Source organism: Eretmochelys imbricata, chromosome 1 (assembly GCF_965152235.1).
Source record: "Eretmochelys imbricata isolate rEreImb1 chromosome 1, rEreImb1.hap1, whole genome shotgun sequence".
Taxonomy (NCBI): Eukaryota; Metazoa; Chordata; order Testudines; family Cheloniidae; genus Eretmochelys; species Eretmochelys imbricata.
In genome coordinates, this window is record NC_135572.1 from 133,296,778 (window position 1) to 133,314,732 (window position 17,955).

At 40.1% G+C, this 17,955-nt stretch overlaps 1 protein-coding gene and 1 long non-coding RNA gene across 4 annotated transcripts in view; one reads left to right on the forward strand and one right to left on the reverse strand.

Annotated features, from left to right (window-relative positions):
* Window positions 1–17,955, forward strand: part of TBL1X (transducin beta like 1 X-linked) — a 253,238-nt gene that overhangs the window by 23,277 nt on the left and 212,006 nt on the right. The window lies entirely within an intron of this gene.
* Window positions 1,995–6,643, reverse strand: LOC144258999 (uncharacterized). Its single transcript, XR_013344816.1, has 3 exons — window positions 6,572–6,643; window positions 5,048–5,152; window positions 1,995–2,108 (listed from the first exon to the last, which is right to left on the reverse strand). It is a non-coding gene; the product is annotated as an uncharacterized LOC144258999 (long non-coding RNA).

A 17,955-nucleotide genomic window follows, 5' to 3' on the forward strand; every position in this document is an offset into this window, starting at 1 on the left:
CCCAACTCCAGTGCCTCCTACCCGCCAGCAGCCCTGTCAGTCAGCACCTGCCACAACCAGCTGTTTTGCATGCGCAGAAGGCTTGGGGCGGGAGCAGTGAATGCATGGCAGGCTCGGGGGAAGGGGTGGAGTGGGGGCAGGGCCGGGCCTGGGGCAGAGCAGGGGGTTGAGCAGTGAGCACCCCCTGGCACATTGGAAAGTTAATGTTTGTAGCTCCAGCCCCGGAGTCAGCACCTATGCAAGGAACGGCAGATTAACCTCTAAAGAGCCGAATGCGGCTCCAGAGCCAGAGGTTGGCCACCCCTGCTTTGTGGTGAGTCCTCCTCCCTCAGTTATCATAGCCTTGGTCTTACCAACATTCACTCCAAGTCCAGCGTGCTCAAAACTATGTTGCCACTGTTCAAAGATGGCTTGCTGGGTCTCACAATCCTCTGCATATATCTCTAAGTCATCAGCAAACAGCATGTTCCACGGTGGCTCCCTTTGTATGTTCTCACTTATCACGTCCATGACAATTGCAAACAAAGAGGGGCGCAAATCTGTCTCCTGATGCAGACCAGTGTTTATTGGACATTCTTTACTCTAACCTGTCACAGGATGGAATCCCTCTCCCCACGCATTTCACTTTGCTGTAGATGGTCTTCTCTCCTTCATGTCATCCTAGTCAGTTATATAGCTCACCACAGGTCATACAGCTAAAATGTCCATATTTTGAGAGAAATCTGTATTGGGGGTGAGGGAGAAAAATATGGCATCCAGTTGAAGTAACCAATTGGAATTGTGCTGAATTATAAAGCACTGAGTTATAAAGCATGAGTTCATTTTTATTTTTAGTCTTCTTTAAAATGTGTACCAAAGGTCATAAATAGGACTGAATGATACAGTATCAGCAACTGTGTTCTGTACAACTTGTCAGTTCTATCCATTTGAGTAGCACCTAGTCATTCACATAACCTCTATATAGTTAACTGGCTGAAGGAGCTAATAAATAGTCCAAGATGTACTCTTGAGAGCCTAATATTTTACCTTTCAGTGAGGAATTGGATATAAAAAACTATATTGTTTCCAGCGTGAAATGTCCCAAATGGTTACAGAAATGGAAACCTGAAGTCCCTAGGTCTGCTATGTGATGACAAAAGGTTCTAGGGTAGCCCTTTTTATCTAATAGCTCTTAACTTTGGCTGTTTGTACTTAAGACGATTAAAAGGATGAGAGAAACTAGAAACTGAAGTTTTTTTTGTGTGCACCAGACATGCATGGGATAGACAGCTGCAGGATGACCTTTGCTGAATGGTTTTAATCTTCACCAGTAGAAGCCCTGGTTTCTAGGGTGAGGGCTAATGGTAGGTCAGTCCAGAAACTTCCCTAGGGCAAAGATGCCAATCAATTCTTAGATTGTGCTGGAGTTGGCATGTAAATGTGTTTTGTTTTTATTGTTTTGTGTGTTTTTATGTGGACTGCAGTCTGGTAGAGACTAGACTCACTGACTTAAGTGCAGATGGCCAGTTAGAAAAGGGAATGAATGAGTTGATTTCCTTTCCAATATGCTTTGAAACTAATTGTGAAATACACATAGATGAGAAAGTAACAGCGCAGTCAGCAAACTGACTGTCTCTTGAGCCGGTCTCCCTACCCTTCTCCTCCACGAGACAATTTTAAATGGATTATCTTCTGTTCATAAACTCTGAGTGCCATGAATGTTTAAGGGAAACTCTGTACAAAAGAATAGGGAATTTCACTTAAAAAACCCGTGGCACAATTATGGCCCCTGATTTTGGAACTGCTTTTTACACAGTAGATGTTTATGCCTTTATCAAAAGTAGGAAAGAAATCCATGAAGCAGCCACCCCAATACACACATAACAAATGAAATTTACTTAAAGTTATCTCTCTTAACATAAATGCATCACATTCCCTATTGATTTTTTTTTTTATTTAGGAAAACAATTAGATTTATGGATGCTCTGCACTTAGAAAAATATTGTTTTACATACAACTTCATCTGATTTCATAATGCAGTACATTGCAAGGAATAACATGTATTTTTTAAAAAAATTGTCTTCAGCAACCTGAAGTGATGTTCCTTTCCAGAAATTCAGGCCAAACTCCTGAAAAATCAAGTGCAATGTAAAAAAAACAAAAAAAAGCTTTTTTAATTTTTTTTTAAAGCTGATATTAATAGCACTTCAGCAATTGTTACTTCCATTTTAGATGCATAAAAGCATTTTTAGATACATGAGAATTAGCTTATATAATAGATGGGGATGTTAATTAGCTTATATAATACAGGATATGAAACAGCTTAAAGCTGCAAGCTTTAAAAAACCCTATGTTTGCAATGTGATGTTTTGAAAGCTAATGATATAGTGTACTTGCAATAGTATATCATTACAGAAAAGTCATACAACTCCAAATGTTTTAAAAATAATCCATTACATGCTGAAATGAAATGTCTTCCAAGTTACCTTTATTTACTGTTTCAGATGACTAGAAAGATTAGCTGTGTCAATCATTAGCACTTCTTACTTCATTTACTTTATGCAAAACTTATATTGGGAGTTTCTCCTATTATTATTAAAACTATGTAGAAGGCCATACTTTCATATTGAGGTTTTGGTGACCTATACAAATCACTTAAGGATTTTCTTAGTTCATAGCTCATGATAAAAATACAGGCTTATGTTGTATTCTTTGATTTTGTTTGTTCCGTTTACATGGCCTCAGAAGCATTAGAAAATACATTTGTACAACCAAAATGCCTATACCTCATGAGCCTGATGAATATATACAGCCTTTCTAAGTAGTAATTGAGGTATGTTTCCCATATACTATGGGGCTTTAGCCCAAAAACTTCTGTTAATTATAATGTAGGTTGTACTGTTTACTGCCTCACAGATCAAGTTGAAAGTATACCTATTGCCATGTAATTGTTTTCTGGAATTAAGAAAACAGGAGTTCCTTTTGGATTGGAAATTCTGGGGACCTGTGTCTGCTGCTTTTAGCATTGGGATGCAACAGTAAAGGCATTTTCCAATTTCTGTACTTTGCAGGAAATTCAAAGTTTTTATAGACACAAGAAACCTTCTACCTCGTGACAATTGCTACTACTTTAGTGATAATACTGCTAGAAAAGTTCTGTGATGGCCCAGCTGGAACAGTACACAGCCTATCCTAGTGTTAACCCTCAACCTTACTAATGCAGATCAATACTGGTCAGTGATGGGGTCTGTTTTTTTCACTCTGTTGACTTGTGCTTAGGACATGGTATATTTATCTGTACTATTGACTGAGAGTCAGACAGCATGAAGTGGTTTAACTAGAGTTGCATTCTTACTGTAAATCTTTTCCAGTAAGTAGGAGTCTTTTATGAGCAGTGATTATTCTTTTTTTAGGAGTTGATATGGGGAGAAAACATAACTCTTTAACCAGGACCAGGGGAAAAAGATTTGTCAGGAGAGGATACAGTGCTCAATTTAGCAACTAACGTGGAACAGCTATTTCCTTTCCATTTGCAGTATCAGGAGAAAGGTGAATTGATTTCAAATCAGTGATTTTAAACAGCTGATTTTAAACATGATTTAAATCAGCAAGCAGACAACCTTAAATAGTCAATTTTAACATTGTTATGTATTTGTACTTTTTAGTTGTTTCCCTAAGAAAGGTTGATTCTCCCTGGTTGGTAACTTTTAAAAACATGTGGATTGGCAACTAGCTATAGCCTTTTACACTACATTTGGTGGTTGCTTTTGCTAACCAGTAAGATAAATTATATCTATACACATTTATTTAAGCAGTTATATAGCTTAACCTATATTTACGCATATTCTTAATTTTTACTTTATTGTAGAAAATGGTGAATGGGGCATTTATGTATCAAATTAATTTTTACTTATGATTTGTGTCAAGCTCCATTCACATGGAAATTCAAATTCAATTAAAATATACAAAACATTTATATTTTTAATTAAATAAAACTATCTTTAAATCTCCTGGATACATAAGGAAAACAGGTTTATCAAGTTCATCAAAATATGTTTTTTGCATTTAAAACTAATATATTTTAAAGGAAGTGTTATTTGTAGTTGGTGAATTGAACTGATTGTTTCTGTTCACCAAGTCCTTCAAGATTTTAGAACTAGTAGATCTCAACCTCATGTCTCATTTTAATTTATAGAATGGAAGAAGAAAAAAAGCTTTTCTGCTTTTTCAAATTCCAATTGGTTCCTTAACTTTGAATGAAATAGTTATTGAACTGACTTATCTGAATAAACTGAAATGAAGAAAATATTCTCTCTACACTTGCAGAACAGGCTTCTGCTGTCAAAAGCTAGTTTAGCAGTTCAGCAAACTCTGATACAGGTTCTCAGCCAGTCACTTCCACCTGTTCAGTGGTTTGACTTTGTTTAAATCTTCAGCAGCAAATATATACCGCTTAATATTATTATATTTTGTGTTTAATTTAAATGATTTTAATATATTATAATAAGCTTAAGTCTTAACCTAGGTTATCAATTTCAAATTTAATTTTAAATATCTGATGTTTAAATGTTTTTATTTTAAATAATTGATTTGTATCCATTGATACAGAGCAGTGCCTTATGTAAAATATTTTCCAGGCTTTAAGGCAAGTGGCAAAGGTTGCAAGTGAATATAGAAAATGAAAAACATGGCACAACTGTTCTTGAGCCAAAGGTCATAATTAGTTTGGGGAATGGAACAAACCTTGGGAGACAAATGGATATTGGGGGTTAAAATTGTCCCCTCTGTTGGTGTTCTTCCTTCGATCCCACACCCAGAGTGAGACCAGTACCTACTTCAAGCATGTCTCTACACTGTGCTCTCAGATTTAATCAACTGTGTTTGGGAATGCAACTTCCTTAATTGGAAAAGCAATTCCTTTAGGATCCTTTCCCAAGTGTACGCCCACTGCAGGTACTTTCCTCTTGTTAGGCATTGTAGAGAGGCACAGTGCTTTCGGTTGATGACCCTGCATACAAGTTTGGATGAAATGTCATCCATATCCATGGATTAAGTGATTTAAACTCACAAACTTTCTTTTGCCTGCTTCTCTTCTCTCCTCCTCCTTCTGTCCACTTTCGCTGAAGAATTATTAACAGGGGCTGAGGGCATAATTGTTGCATCCCACTGAAATCTCAGAGTAGAAATAAAAGATCAAAGCATTAAACAAACAAACAAAACCACTCTCCCACCCCCCCCCCCGCCCCCAAGTTGGGGCTATTTGTTGTAGAGGAATAGCATTGACCGTCTTGAGTAGGTATGAGTTGGGAGGGAAAAAAATAGCCATAATTGTTACAGTCACATCAACCTATTTGTGATTTTTTCCATCTGTTTTCCATGTCCTGCCACTAAAGAAACAACATTAAAAGAATGAGGCGGGCCCATGACACTATTTTATCAAATGTTAAGCACAATTGGCTTGGGTTGCTGCACTGAGGGAGGGACACAGACACTCCTCCCATATACATAAGGCCTGGTGTATACTTGTAAATTAGGTCAGTATAACTATGTCACTCAGGGATGTGAAAAATCCACACCCCTCGATGATGCTGTTAAACCAACCTAACCCACGCTATGTTGACAACGCTATGTTGTCAGGAGAATTCTCCCATTGAGCTCAAAACCGCCTGTCGGGGAGGCGGATTACTGGTGCAAAGAGGAGAACCCCTCCCTTCGGCCTAGGAAGTGTCTTCACTGAAGCACGAGAGCTGCGCAGCTGCAGCCTTTTAAGTGTAGACAAGCCCAAAGGTTATTTTCCTCTCTTCCTTCACCTCTCATCAGTATTCATCCATCCCCCTCATGCTCTTTAAGCTGCAGATTTCAAAAAGATAACATTTTTCTTTCTCCCCATATCGAGATCTTGATCTCATCTGTGTTGACATTTTAGTTTTGAGAGGGAAAATGCAGTCTGTAAAGTTTCCATTAGTCTATAAGGTATTTAATAAGCGTTGAAAACATGAGCTGGGTTTCTTGGCTGAGCTAAGCAGAGCAAGCCATTCATATGGTTTTGTCCTCGCCCAAAGCAGAAAAGATTCTTTAGAACAAATAGAGAACTTGGCTGTTACAACGTCCCCTTTCCTTCCCCTCCCATTCTCCACCCTTTTCCAGAAAATGAAATGTTTATGAATAAGGGCCAAGTTCCTAATAAAGCAAGTGAAAACATAGCTATAATTTGTAGTTGAGAATACTGTGTGCAGTGTATGTGGCCACACATTCCTTTGGCAAGATGTTATTTGAGTTCCCCTTTAGCATATAATTATTATATCATTGCTTATAGAGAGAATTTTTTGTCAACCACTAAACTGCAGTGTTAACTCCAGATTTTAATGGATCATTTCTGAAGATCTTAGGAGAATCAACTCTTGTCATTTAATGTCTTCTGATTTAGGATAACATAAGTCTCACTATAGAAGCAGTGTAGGTATAAATAGGTTAAAATATAATATGCAGTAAGTGTGTATAGTAGGTGTAGAGATATAAATGAAATCTGTCTTGACATGCACACATGATAACATTTTTCTTGCTTGTTTACAAAATGAAAGAATTTTCTTACCAGAGACAGATTTTCTGTTTAAAGCAGTCTCCCCAATTCTCTTTGAAGTGTTAAATCCTCCTAGGGTTTCATTTTTTTGGCACAGGAGGAGTGGCTGTTTAAACAGCCAACAACATAAGCTTGCACGGGAGCATTCCTGTTTTATTTTTGTTTCTAGGTCTGTTTCCTGTGTTGGGGGAGGGGGAATGAGAACACAGCTGCTCCCAAGAAGTTCAAGATGAAGCTACTTCTTTCAGTGTGTGTGTTTTAAGTGTTGGTCAGACTTTCTTACTGGAAGATTTGGTAAATGGACGTTAGTCTAATCTTCTATTGCTCTTTTATGGGCGTGTTGCAAAAAATGCCCGCAATATGTGCAACACAAACAAACCAAACCCTCACATGAACAAAATGTCAACATGAGCTCTTCTAGAATGAAATAGATATTTGACCTAACATCCATCTGGTAGGGTGGCTGCTCAATATTTGTTTTTTTCCCCTCCTCCTTTTTAGTTTTTGTGTTTGCCAGCACACAAGATGAATGAGTTATTCTGCACCCCAAAGTTGAATCCCTTTGAAGCTTTATTACTTTGATAAAGTGTATACAGTAGAGAAGGAAGATCAAACATTCATACTGGATGAGGTGGTTATTGCAGTAGCAACCATTATAGTTAAAGTTGAAAAATAGTTTTGGGGCTGAAATTGCCCATGCGTACATAATCCATAACCAGAAATGAACTTTTTAAATGGTGTGCTGCTTTTTATTTCTTCAGTTTTAAAAAACATTTTTGAAACAAACCCTTGTCCCTTATGTTCAATCAGGGTGTTACTCTCACACTCACACACCTGAAGTGTTTTCGATCAAATTTGCCTTATATTGCAGGGCACAGATATAAAGAACAAGCTAAAAGGGGAGCAAATGGGTTCAGAAATTTTGAGTGTTTAAAATATTTTCCTTGCATGTATGGTAGGATTTTCTATTATGAATCTTTGCTCATATAGACTTTAAAACATTGGGGCGAGTGGGACAGACATACACAATAGACTTTGTTGTTGATCTTTTCTGCTTAGGCATGGGTTTGAATGTTGGGATGGAGGAAGTGTGCACTACGTAGATTTTTAGGATGTATGAACTAAGAGGCAGAGATAATGGTGCTGCCTCTGCAAGAGGCACTTAGCCTAGGAAAATGAGTGCATAGCTGGAAGCCCAGAACTCCTGGTGTTAATCCTACCTGATTGAATAATGGAGTCCCTTAGCTCTGTTCCTAATTGTGCCGTGCCATGCCTTGCTAATTTTTATGCATATAAAAACACTTCATGAATTTCATATTAGCAGGCCTTACAATTCTTCTATGAAGTAGATGAATATAGTTATCCAGTTTTACATATGGGGAAACTGATACAGTCTCCTACTCTTAATATGTAACTTGGGATGCTGTCAGGTCTAATTTTGCCTAAAATTTAGGTTTTCCTTAAACAAGCATTTACAAAACCGAAGACCACTCAAAATTTTTCTGTGGTCTCTCAAAATTCCACTGAATACGGGTTCTTTAAACAAGGATTTGCTAACAGTATTTATAACCCAAATATTGTAGAATTTGTTAAGGCATGAGAGCCTAAAAGTGAAATTCACTAGAAACTGATATAAACAGAAGTGAAATGCAGAAGCCTATGATTGTTATCTATTATGATAAATAGCATGTACAGTGGATAGTAAATGCGATTATTAAAGGATTTTAACCATCAAAATTCTTGTGTGTTACACTGGTAAGAATGTTAAGTTTAAAAAAAATTATTTTAACCTGACAGAATTTGTCAATAACAACAAATAGTTAATAAGCCCAGCTCAGTGCAAGTTATGTAAAGAGACCACGACAGGCTCTTGTGTGAAATGAAGTAGGTGGACGTATGGAGATTTGTATGTAGGTTATGTAGAGAATCGGACAGGTGGTGTTGGTAAGGATTACAGCGGATAATACAAGGGGGAGCTGAAAGGGCAAGTCAAGGAAAAAAAATATGTGGGAGAGTAAAAGCATATTGGAAGGATGCCCAAGGGGGCGTGTAGCGCTTCCCGTTGGCTCTTAAAAATACATCCTCTTATTCACAATGATGTGAGAATATCACCAGTTCATTACATCTAGATGTATTTGTTATCCTCACCTGGAAATTAGAAAGGAGCATTAAAATTGCTTCTCTAATACTGAGGTTTGAGAAAAGTTGTGTTGCAGCTGATTTTTTTAAGCATTTGAATATCCATGCCCTCAGCAACTGGCCTCCCATTATTTTGGAGGTGGTTGTTTTTTAAATTCTCCCCAGACTTATTAAGAAGTGAGTATTTAGTTTTAATTAATTGTGGGCTCATGCCCACCTTTTTGATTGTATGATTTTCTACCAAAAAAAGAGGCCATATCATCGTATAAGTAACCTAAGTCCCAGGAGTTACATAAGGCAAAGTTTCTTCACCATTAAAATATATATAATATAATTAAGGCCGTTTTTGTCATGGATATTTTTTAGTAAAAGTCAGGGACGGGTCATGGGCAATAAACAAAATTTCACGGAAGCCCATGACCTATCCCTGACTTTCACTAAAAATATCCCTGGCAAAAGGGGTAGGTGGGTTCAGCACCAACTGCTGTTGGGGCTGCCTGTTTCCCCGCTGCTGCGGTGTGTGGGAGCTCCAGGATCCCCCTGCCCATGGAGCTAGGCTGCAGTGGGGTCCCCTCACCCCCGGGGCAGCTGGGAGCTCCCAGGTACCCCCATCCGCGGGGCTGGGCAGCTGCAGAGTCCGCTGGCTGCCCAACAGCATCTGGGCAGCTCCAGGGTCCCTGGGGAGTCCCCACTGCCTGCCGGCTGGGCAGCTGCAGGTGGTCCTCCACCTCTGTGGTGGCTGGGCAGCTGCAGGGTCCCCCCCACCAGGTGGGGGCTGGGAGCTTCAGGGGTGGGGCTAGCTGGGAGCTCCAGCCCCGGGGCAGAAAATGTCATGGAGGTTAATGGAAGTCATGGAATCCATGACTTCCATTGACCTCCATGACATTTTCTGTGACATAATCGTAGCCTTAATTATAATATTTTAAAAAGTGATTCAGGCCCCAATCATCAACAATACTGTAAGTACTACATATTCATCATGCACTGACAATTTTTTTAAGTTAAGTGCAGTAGGTAAATAATCAAAGTAACAAAATACAGATAGATACTTCTCAAAGCTTATGTTTACAGTTACATAACACTGTATAATTAAAAAAAATGAATTAAAAGGACAAGGTAGAAGAATAAGAAATGTATATGTACTGTCAATATGTAATTCTGTTTTTATACACACCCACAGTTTAGCTAATTATTCCTCATTTGAATTTTCCCAAGGAAGTCAGAATACTTGCCATACCATGTTAAACCAATTAATTTTCATGTGTAAACTTGACAGTAGATTTCTCAAGGATTTCCAGTCTGCTTCCACCCTCACAATATAGTGAGGTGTGGTATTTCAAAACTTGGCTGCTACTGTGTACCTGGGAATGGTGAATCCGCTTTAATTAGATCTTTTTTTTGATGCTCAAGCCTTCCAGAGTCCCAATGGATGCATGACAGGGTTGAGGCAGAAATTACACTCCTTAATACTGCTATATGCATACGTACATATTCACAGAGTTTTAGTACTTGAAGAATAGACTGCAACTTCTAAATAAATCAGTATTTATATAAGCACACAGATAACAGAATAGTGTGAGTCCTGTTACCCCCTTGAGAATTCTTAACGATAAGGTGAATAAGTCTAGAGCAGGGGTTCCCAAACTTGGTTCGCGCCTTGTTCACGGTAAGCCCCTGGCGGGCCACGAGACGCTTTGTTTACCTGAGCGTCCACAGGTATGGTCGCTTGCAGCTCCCAGTGGTTGCGGTTCACTATTCCAAGTTTGGGAACCCCTGGTCTAGAGGAACTTGTGAGATATTGATGGTGATTTGAATTACAATAAATATTTGGCTGATATGTATCTAAAGAACAGGAGAGGTCCAGATTCACTTTTGGTGTTAGCTGGTGCAAGCCTACTGGCTACCATATGAGCTGCCCCTGTTTAAACTAGAACTAAATTTGATAAGGGGTCAGAATTCTGTTCACTGGTACATGACTTTGTAGCGAGTTCTAGTTGTAATAAATGATTGAAATAAGGCCCCACCTCTTTTGCTTAGTAGTTGTTTTTTTAAAAAAATAAAAACAAAAAAGCTCCTAGAAACAAAACATGAAATCCACCACAGTCTATCTTCCTGAGATCTCTCTCTGATATGAACAAACTAGAAAATTACCCATATATAAATGCATGGCTCTGTGTACGAAAGATGTTTGGGACTGAACTTGACTGCATTTTGTGATAAGTGCTACGCATACTACATTACTATGTACAGTAAACACTCAGCGACTGTAGGCGGAACATATAGTGACGCCTATAGTTCTGGTTGCACAAGTATTTCCATTGTAAAATGTCATGTTCACTTGCATATTCTGTTGGAATGAACTTTGAAGGGATTGTTCTCAGTCCTGGAGCAAACTTTTTGTGGACACTTTGAGAAAAAAGGATTAATCTGTCTTTGAAAATGAAGAGTATGATGTACTGTAGTCAGAATTGAATATAATTTGCACCATTATTTAAAATTAGAAAAGAAACTGTGATTTTTTACTTTTAACAATCTAGTGCCCCAGTCATAGGTACCCTGAACTTGAAATAGTTTCTAAGTCATAGTTGTGCCTTTTGCTGATTTAGTGACAATCCAGTTATAGAGGTTTAAAAACATGCATTACTCACGTGCAGTGGTATATTTTTCAATACAATCTACTACTAATATTGTATCAGTTATGTTAATACCACAGGTGTGTTTGTTAGGAGAGTTTGTAGGGAGTTCTGCTTGGTTTTCTATCATCTGTGAACGGGTGTAGAGAAAGAACCAGGGCTCAGAAAGAATGTTTCCTCCTCCCCTTCTTAGCAGTAAGGTGCATAGAAAAAGTGGTGGGGCCTCATGATGCTGTACAGTATGCGCCATCTGAACTCTACTTCTTCTTCGTCACCTTGTCCCATTAGTTTGGGTTGGTGACTCTTGTTCTTTGTCGCTAAGTATTCTTGTCAAGCATTTGTTCCAAGCTGATCCCAACCTTCTTCATGTCCTCCTTCAGTGTCTTGAATCAGCTTATTGTAGGTCTTCCTTTTGATCTTCGCCTCATGATGACTACTAGTTCTTGTACTCTCTGGCCAACATATCTCACATGACCAACCCAGCCATCTCAATCAATACTCCCTCAGCTTTTCTGTGATGGGTGCTGCCTGTCAGCTGACCAAGATAAGGGCGGTCTAGACTAGTGCCAGAGCAGGCAGCAGGCTTAGTGTTTGGAGTTAGTCGCCAGAGCCAGGGTCAAAACCGGAAATCAGGAACTGGATACCAGAGCCAGGAGGTCGAGGTGGAGTCCGTAATAAGAAGCCAGAATCAGAGGTCCAAACTGGAGGTTGGGAACTGGAACGAGCAAGGTGTCAGCAAGGAAAGGTTTGAGGCATGGACAGGACAGAGGCATGGCTGGGTACAGAGCAGGAGAAGTGGGAACAAGGTAATGCAGGAACTGGTACAGTGGTAGGCATGAGCTTTGAGAAGCCAGCAAGCTGCTGCTGTTGCTGGTCCCGGAAGACAATCAGGTTGCATGGCTAATCAGGCAACTGCTGCAGGTCAGTTGTACTGATGAGGTGCCTGAAGACAAGCTCTGTTGCGGGCCCTGGTTCCTGACACTATCTGCATCATGGCTTATACTGTTTTACTGTGTAGCCTATCAGCTCTCATCTTACCTAGTGACCATCTTAGTATGTTCGTTTCGGCAGTGTGAAGTAGTTGTTCTCCCTTCCTCATTAGCAGCATTCCAACCTGACCTGTATGTCATAGCTGGCCTAATTGTGAACTTACTCACTTTGCTCTTTAGTTTACTTGGCATATTTTTATCACAGAGAATTTCCATCAACTCCTTCCATTTATACCAAGCAGTCTTCATGCGGCTTCCAACATCTGCATCCACATTCCCATACAGTTCAACATTGAACTGAGGTATTAAAGTCTGTACAACAATTGACCCTTTCATTGACCCTCTCAATGAAGCATTACATGTATTCCGTTTCTTGTCAGCTGATTCATAAGCCATTTTCTTCTAAGGCAGACATCCATAGTTCTAGGTCCCTTTCTACTTTGTATTTATCTTCACGATGCAACATAATGTCATTGGCAAAAATTATGCTCCTTGTAGCCACTCCCCTAATCTCTTGCATCAAGGTGTCCATTACAACTACAAATAGGAATGTGCTTAGGGCTGATCATTTGATGTAGACCTTTACAGTGTATCCGTAGCTGCTTCTTGCTACTGTTGTGCTACCCTTGTACAGGTCCATCATAGTCTAAACATATGTATCTGGCAGATTGCATCACCGTAAAAACTGTGTCATAAACCTCTAAATCCATAAACACTGTGTACAGTTCCTTGCATTTCTCACTGTACTTCTCCTGCAATATTTGGCCTAGAAACACTGCATCCATTGTTGACTTCCCTGGCATAAAACCGCAATTGGTTGTCACTTACTTGGATGCTCCAGTCCTTTCCAAAGTTTTTTCTTGATAATTCTTTCAAGCCATTTCATTATGTGACTCATTAACTGGATGGGTTGGTAATTAGTGCACTCTTTTATATCTCCTTTATGCTTGAAGATAGGGATCAATGAGCTCTTTCTCCACTCATCAGGCATTTTTCCAGTACGGAAAAATAAGTAGAATAACTTCGTCATCACTACTCCCTCATAGTCTAATGAGTTAAATTCCTCAATTGATATACTCTCTGGCCCCATTGCTTTCCCTTGTTTCATCATCTTTAGCATGGTCTGAATCTCCACCATGATGGTAGGTTTTGCGAGATTGTTGCTTGTGCATATTTCCCTCAGTAGTTTCTTTGCATCTCTTCATTAAGCAGTTTCTTATAAAACTGCTACCACCTCCTAATTTCACCACCTTCCACCAGTACTCTTCCGTTTTCTTCTATTACACACTTTACAACTCTGAAATCCTCTGTGCTTCTTTGCCTAGTTTTGGTTAATCTATATAGTCCTTTCCCCCCTTTCTTCATTAGTAATCCTGCATATAAGGCTTTGAAAGTCTAAACTTTAGCTTCCACAACTGTTCTTTTCATTGTTTTTCTCTCCCAGCTTGTATTCCTCATAACTTTCTACTTTTGTACTTTCTGCCATTGCTTACACTTTTAGCCCTTCTTCACTGCCTCCTGCACATCGCTGGAACACTACCACCTCTCCTTCCCATGAAATTCCCTTCCTTTCTTTTGGCCACAGGCAGCATATGAAGCTTCTGTAGTATAGTGGATATTTCCCCTCAAACCTCATTGATATCATTGTGGTTGGTTTGGTCACTGTCCAGCCTTCAATGGACATCATCCTTAAATCCCAGACTTCCCTACTCACATCTTTTGTCCTCACACTAGAAGTCTATTACAAGCAATCTGTTGCTATACTATCTGCTCTCCCAGGATCACTTTACAGTCCATTATGTTTCTTTTGGGCAGGAAATAGTTGATCTGGACCTGTTGGCCTTGCTCTTGTACATAACTAAGTGCTCCTCCATCTCTACCAAGTATGAACTGACAAGAAGCAGGCCATAAGCTATGGCTAACTCTAAGATATCTTCAGTGACTTAATTTCTGGTTCCAAAGTGTTGTCCTCCATGACAATTATCATAGTCCTCACCATGTTCTCCCACAAGTCCATTGAGGTCTGCTGTGATAATCAAGTACTCAGCTTGTGGTACTTCACTTCACATCACTTGGTCCAGTGCTATATGGAATTCCTCTCCCACCTCCTCAGTCATACAATCAGTCTGCAGCACATATCTGCATATATCATTAAATATTTGTTCTCTGCTCAGTGATATTCTAACTTTCATCAGTTAGTCAGTCTTCCTTTAAATGGCCACTACCTTATCCTGTAGTATTCCTGCTATGATTATTCCTGCTCCATTCCTTCTTGCTGCTGAGCAGTGATACTTTATCTTTACAACCCTTCCTGTTGTTCATGGAATCAGAATTCTACTGCTGTCAAGCAAGGTGTTGCACAAAATGGGGTTCTTGTAGTTCAATTTAACTTTTTCTAGCCATGTTTAGGACTTTTATATTCTTAGTTCTAGTTATGTGTGTTACTCTGTCTTCTCTTCTCTCTTTTCTGGCCCACTGGTTTGTCTCATCCCACTGTTTTCTTGTCTCTTTATTCTGTACATTTTTTGATGCAGGGACTGCCATTATATTTTTACAGCACCTAGGACAATGAGATCCCAATTTGGTAGGCTTCTGGATACTACTGCAGTTTAAATATTTAAAAAGAATACTTGTGTTCTCAAAGTGAATTATCACTGGTGGAGTCTGTTCAGGTGCTGATTTAAGTGAAAAATGCCCCATTTTCTCTATCCTTTGTCTTCATCCAATTGCTACAGTCTTTGAAAACCTTAGATCAGTTTACTGAATCTGACATGGAAAAGACATATTTTTACATATATATTTTTTCAAACTTAGTGAGGCAGACTAGAAAATGTTTATATCAAAGCCCTTTTCAAGTGCATGGAATAAAACACAGGTAGTGTATTTACTGTGTAGCTACAGCATAGGTTCATCTCAGTTCACACTTTCAAACTACTTTCCATTTTTATTGGCCCTGTGATGAGTTCCCCCCAGGGTGCCACCCAGAACGGGGGTACCACTGAGCCCCCCGACCCACCAACTGTGGCTCCCTTTACACTGTATTGCTGTGTACAGCCTGCACTTTCAGCAGCACACATACAGCTAGGGGCACATCCAGCTGCAGTTACATATAGGGGCTGAACACAGCGTCTGCATGGGAAGGCTCCAGCTAAGGAACTTCCCAGCTACGCAGGCACGCACCCACCTCCGGAGTGTAAACCCCAAATTATATCATCTTGAACTGTACAGCGTAAGATCATGAAATTCGCCCCCTCCCTCAATGTGGAGAAGAAATATACAGCAGCTTTCTGCCCCGAGTTACAACTCTCGCACACACTCATTTTAGAGAAAGCAAAAACAAGTTTATTATCTACAAAAGACAGATTTTAAGTGATTATAAGGGATCACAAACAGATCAAAGCAGATTACCTGGCAAATAAACAAAACACACAAACTAAGCTTAATGTACTACGTAGATTGGCTATGAATAGCAAATCCTCACCCTAAGTGATGATTCAAGCAGGCTGCAGATTCTTAAGGGGCAAGCTGCACTAGCTTACAGTTTTGAATCCCCAGGTGTTCCATTCACAGGCTAAAAATCCCTTTAGCCTGGGTCCACCACTTCCCCCAGTTCAGTCTTTGTTCCTCAGGTGTTACCAGGAGTCTCTTTGGGTGGGCAGTCAGTGAAGAACCACGATGATGTCACTTCCCTGCCTTAAATAGCTTTTACGTATGGCGGGAACCCTTTGTTTCAAAGCTTGGTTCCCCCGCCAATCAGTGGAAAAACACTGATATTCCAAGATGGAGTCCAGCACCAGGTGACCTGGTCACATGGCCCTGTAGTGTTACAGCAGCCATCGCTCGGAAGCTGTTTGAAGTGTCCTCAGGAAGGCCACCAGGTAGGAAAAAAAGCTTCTTCTAAAGCCGATCGCTTGCCCCTGAACCACCAAAGAAAAGATTACTGAAGTGTTTAAAGACCCTGGAGAGCACTGAGGAAAATGCTGACATACTTGAATAGATAATCAGTGTTGCTAACTTTCATTGTGAAGTTATGCAATTTTTGGCCCCTGCTGGAGCCAGTCTCATGATGACATGAAACACTCCAGTCTTTATGTAAATATTAGTGCTACCATGGGGATGGGAAACCCCCTCTGATTGGTTGCCTTCCCCACTTGCCTGCCTTCTGGGGAAACAGGGCTGCTGCAGGAGTCTGAAGCTCTCTTCCCCCATCCCATGAGGACCCAGGAGAAGTTGTCAGGTAGGAAAGAGTGAAGAGAGGGAGCACTTTATGCCATGGTCAGAGGACGGGAGTGGGATGGAGGGAGCAGAAAAAGCCCAGAAGCTTTAGGCAGCCCAGCTCACTCCTCCTCTTCTGTGAAAAATGAGTCTGCCCCTCTCCCCTCAGTCCCTGACTCTGCTCCCCCAGATGTGAGAAGGGGAAGAAGAGGACCCTGTTGCAGCTGCTCACTCTCAGGCCTGAGGGTTGGGATTGAAGAATTCCTAGCAGTGCATTGATGAGCATGGGGCAGATGTGGGATTGGGAAGAGCATAACTGGTGGGCTGGAGGATGGGCAGATGTGGGGCTGGTAGGGGCTGGAGAGAAGCTGGAAGCTCTGCACCATCAGGCAACCAGCAAGAGCTCCTGCAGCAGGGGCAAGTCACCTTATTGTGTGAACTTGAGAGAACTGGCAATACTCTAATTGCCAGACACACATTGGGGATGGGTAGGGGGAGTTCAAAAATTAAAACACAGAGCAAAAAATCCAATATAATCTTTTTTAAAAAGTGCCTTTTGGTGTCTGGCTTGTGATTTTTTTGAATTTCTAGGCTTGGCGTTACTGAGAGATGGACTTGTACATGCTTGAGCGTTTTAATAAATCTGGGGCTCAATTAATTTTATATGATTTTTTTCCAGATCTTCTTGACTTAAAACTTGGAAAGCTGATCAGTTAATTATTAAAGAATCAATTAAAACTCTTCTGCACTCTCCAACTTGCATTTCATTCTATATTCCGCCTCCCTTTACGGAGTCTCTGGGGTTAGCATCTGTAAACGCACTGTGTCAGTGGGTAGGGGTGCTATCTGCTTCTGAATACACAAGAGATTAACTTTGGATTCACTTTTTCCTCTTCTTTTATTGGTGCTTTGGGGGAAGGGCTTCTGTCAGGGAGGTGTAAGGAAGAGAGGCATTCCATTGGATGGGCAGGACTCAGTCATCAAACAGTGAGGTCTAGTTTAACCCCCAGGATTTGGGACTTGTATTTTAGTGAGTATGTGGGTGTGCGTGTTACCGGATGTATGATTATATAAATTTTCTCAAGTCTAACAGACCTAATAATTTTTGCTTTGATGGTTCTACCATATTACAGTCACCTATGGCTGGTGTTTTTGACTTTAATGTGACCAGCTCTGTTTTATTTTTAACGATGAGGCATTTCCTTTTTCTTCCACAATTGAAGTAGGATTTCAACCTAGCAAACTCTTCAATAATGTAGATAAACTCTCTCTCAATTATATTAGTTTATTCTTTATAGGAATAGGGCGAAAATTTTCAAAAATTACTAGTAATAATGGTGCTCATGAAATACCTTATAGGAGCCTACAGAGACAAGGTGGGTGAGGTGATATTTTTTATTGGACCAACTTCTGTTGGTGA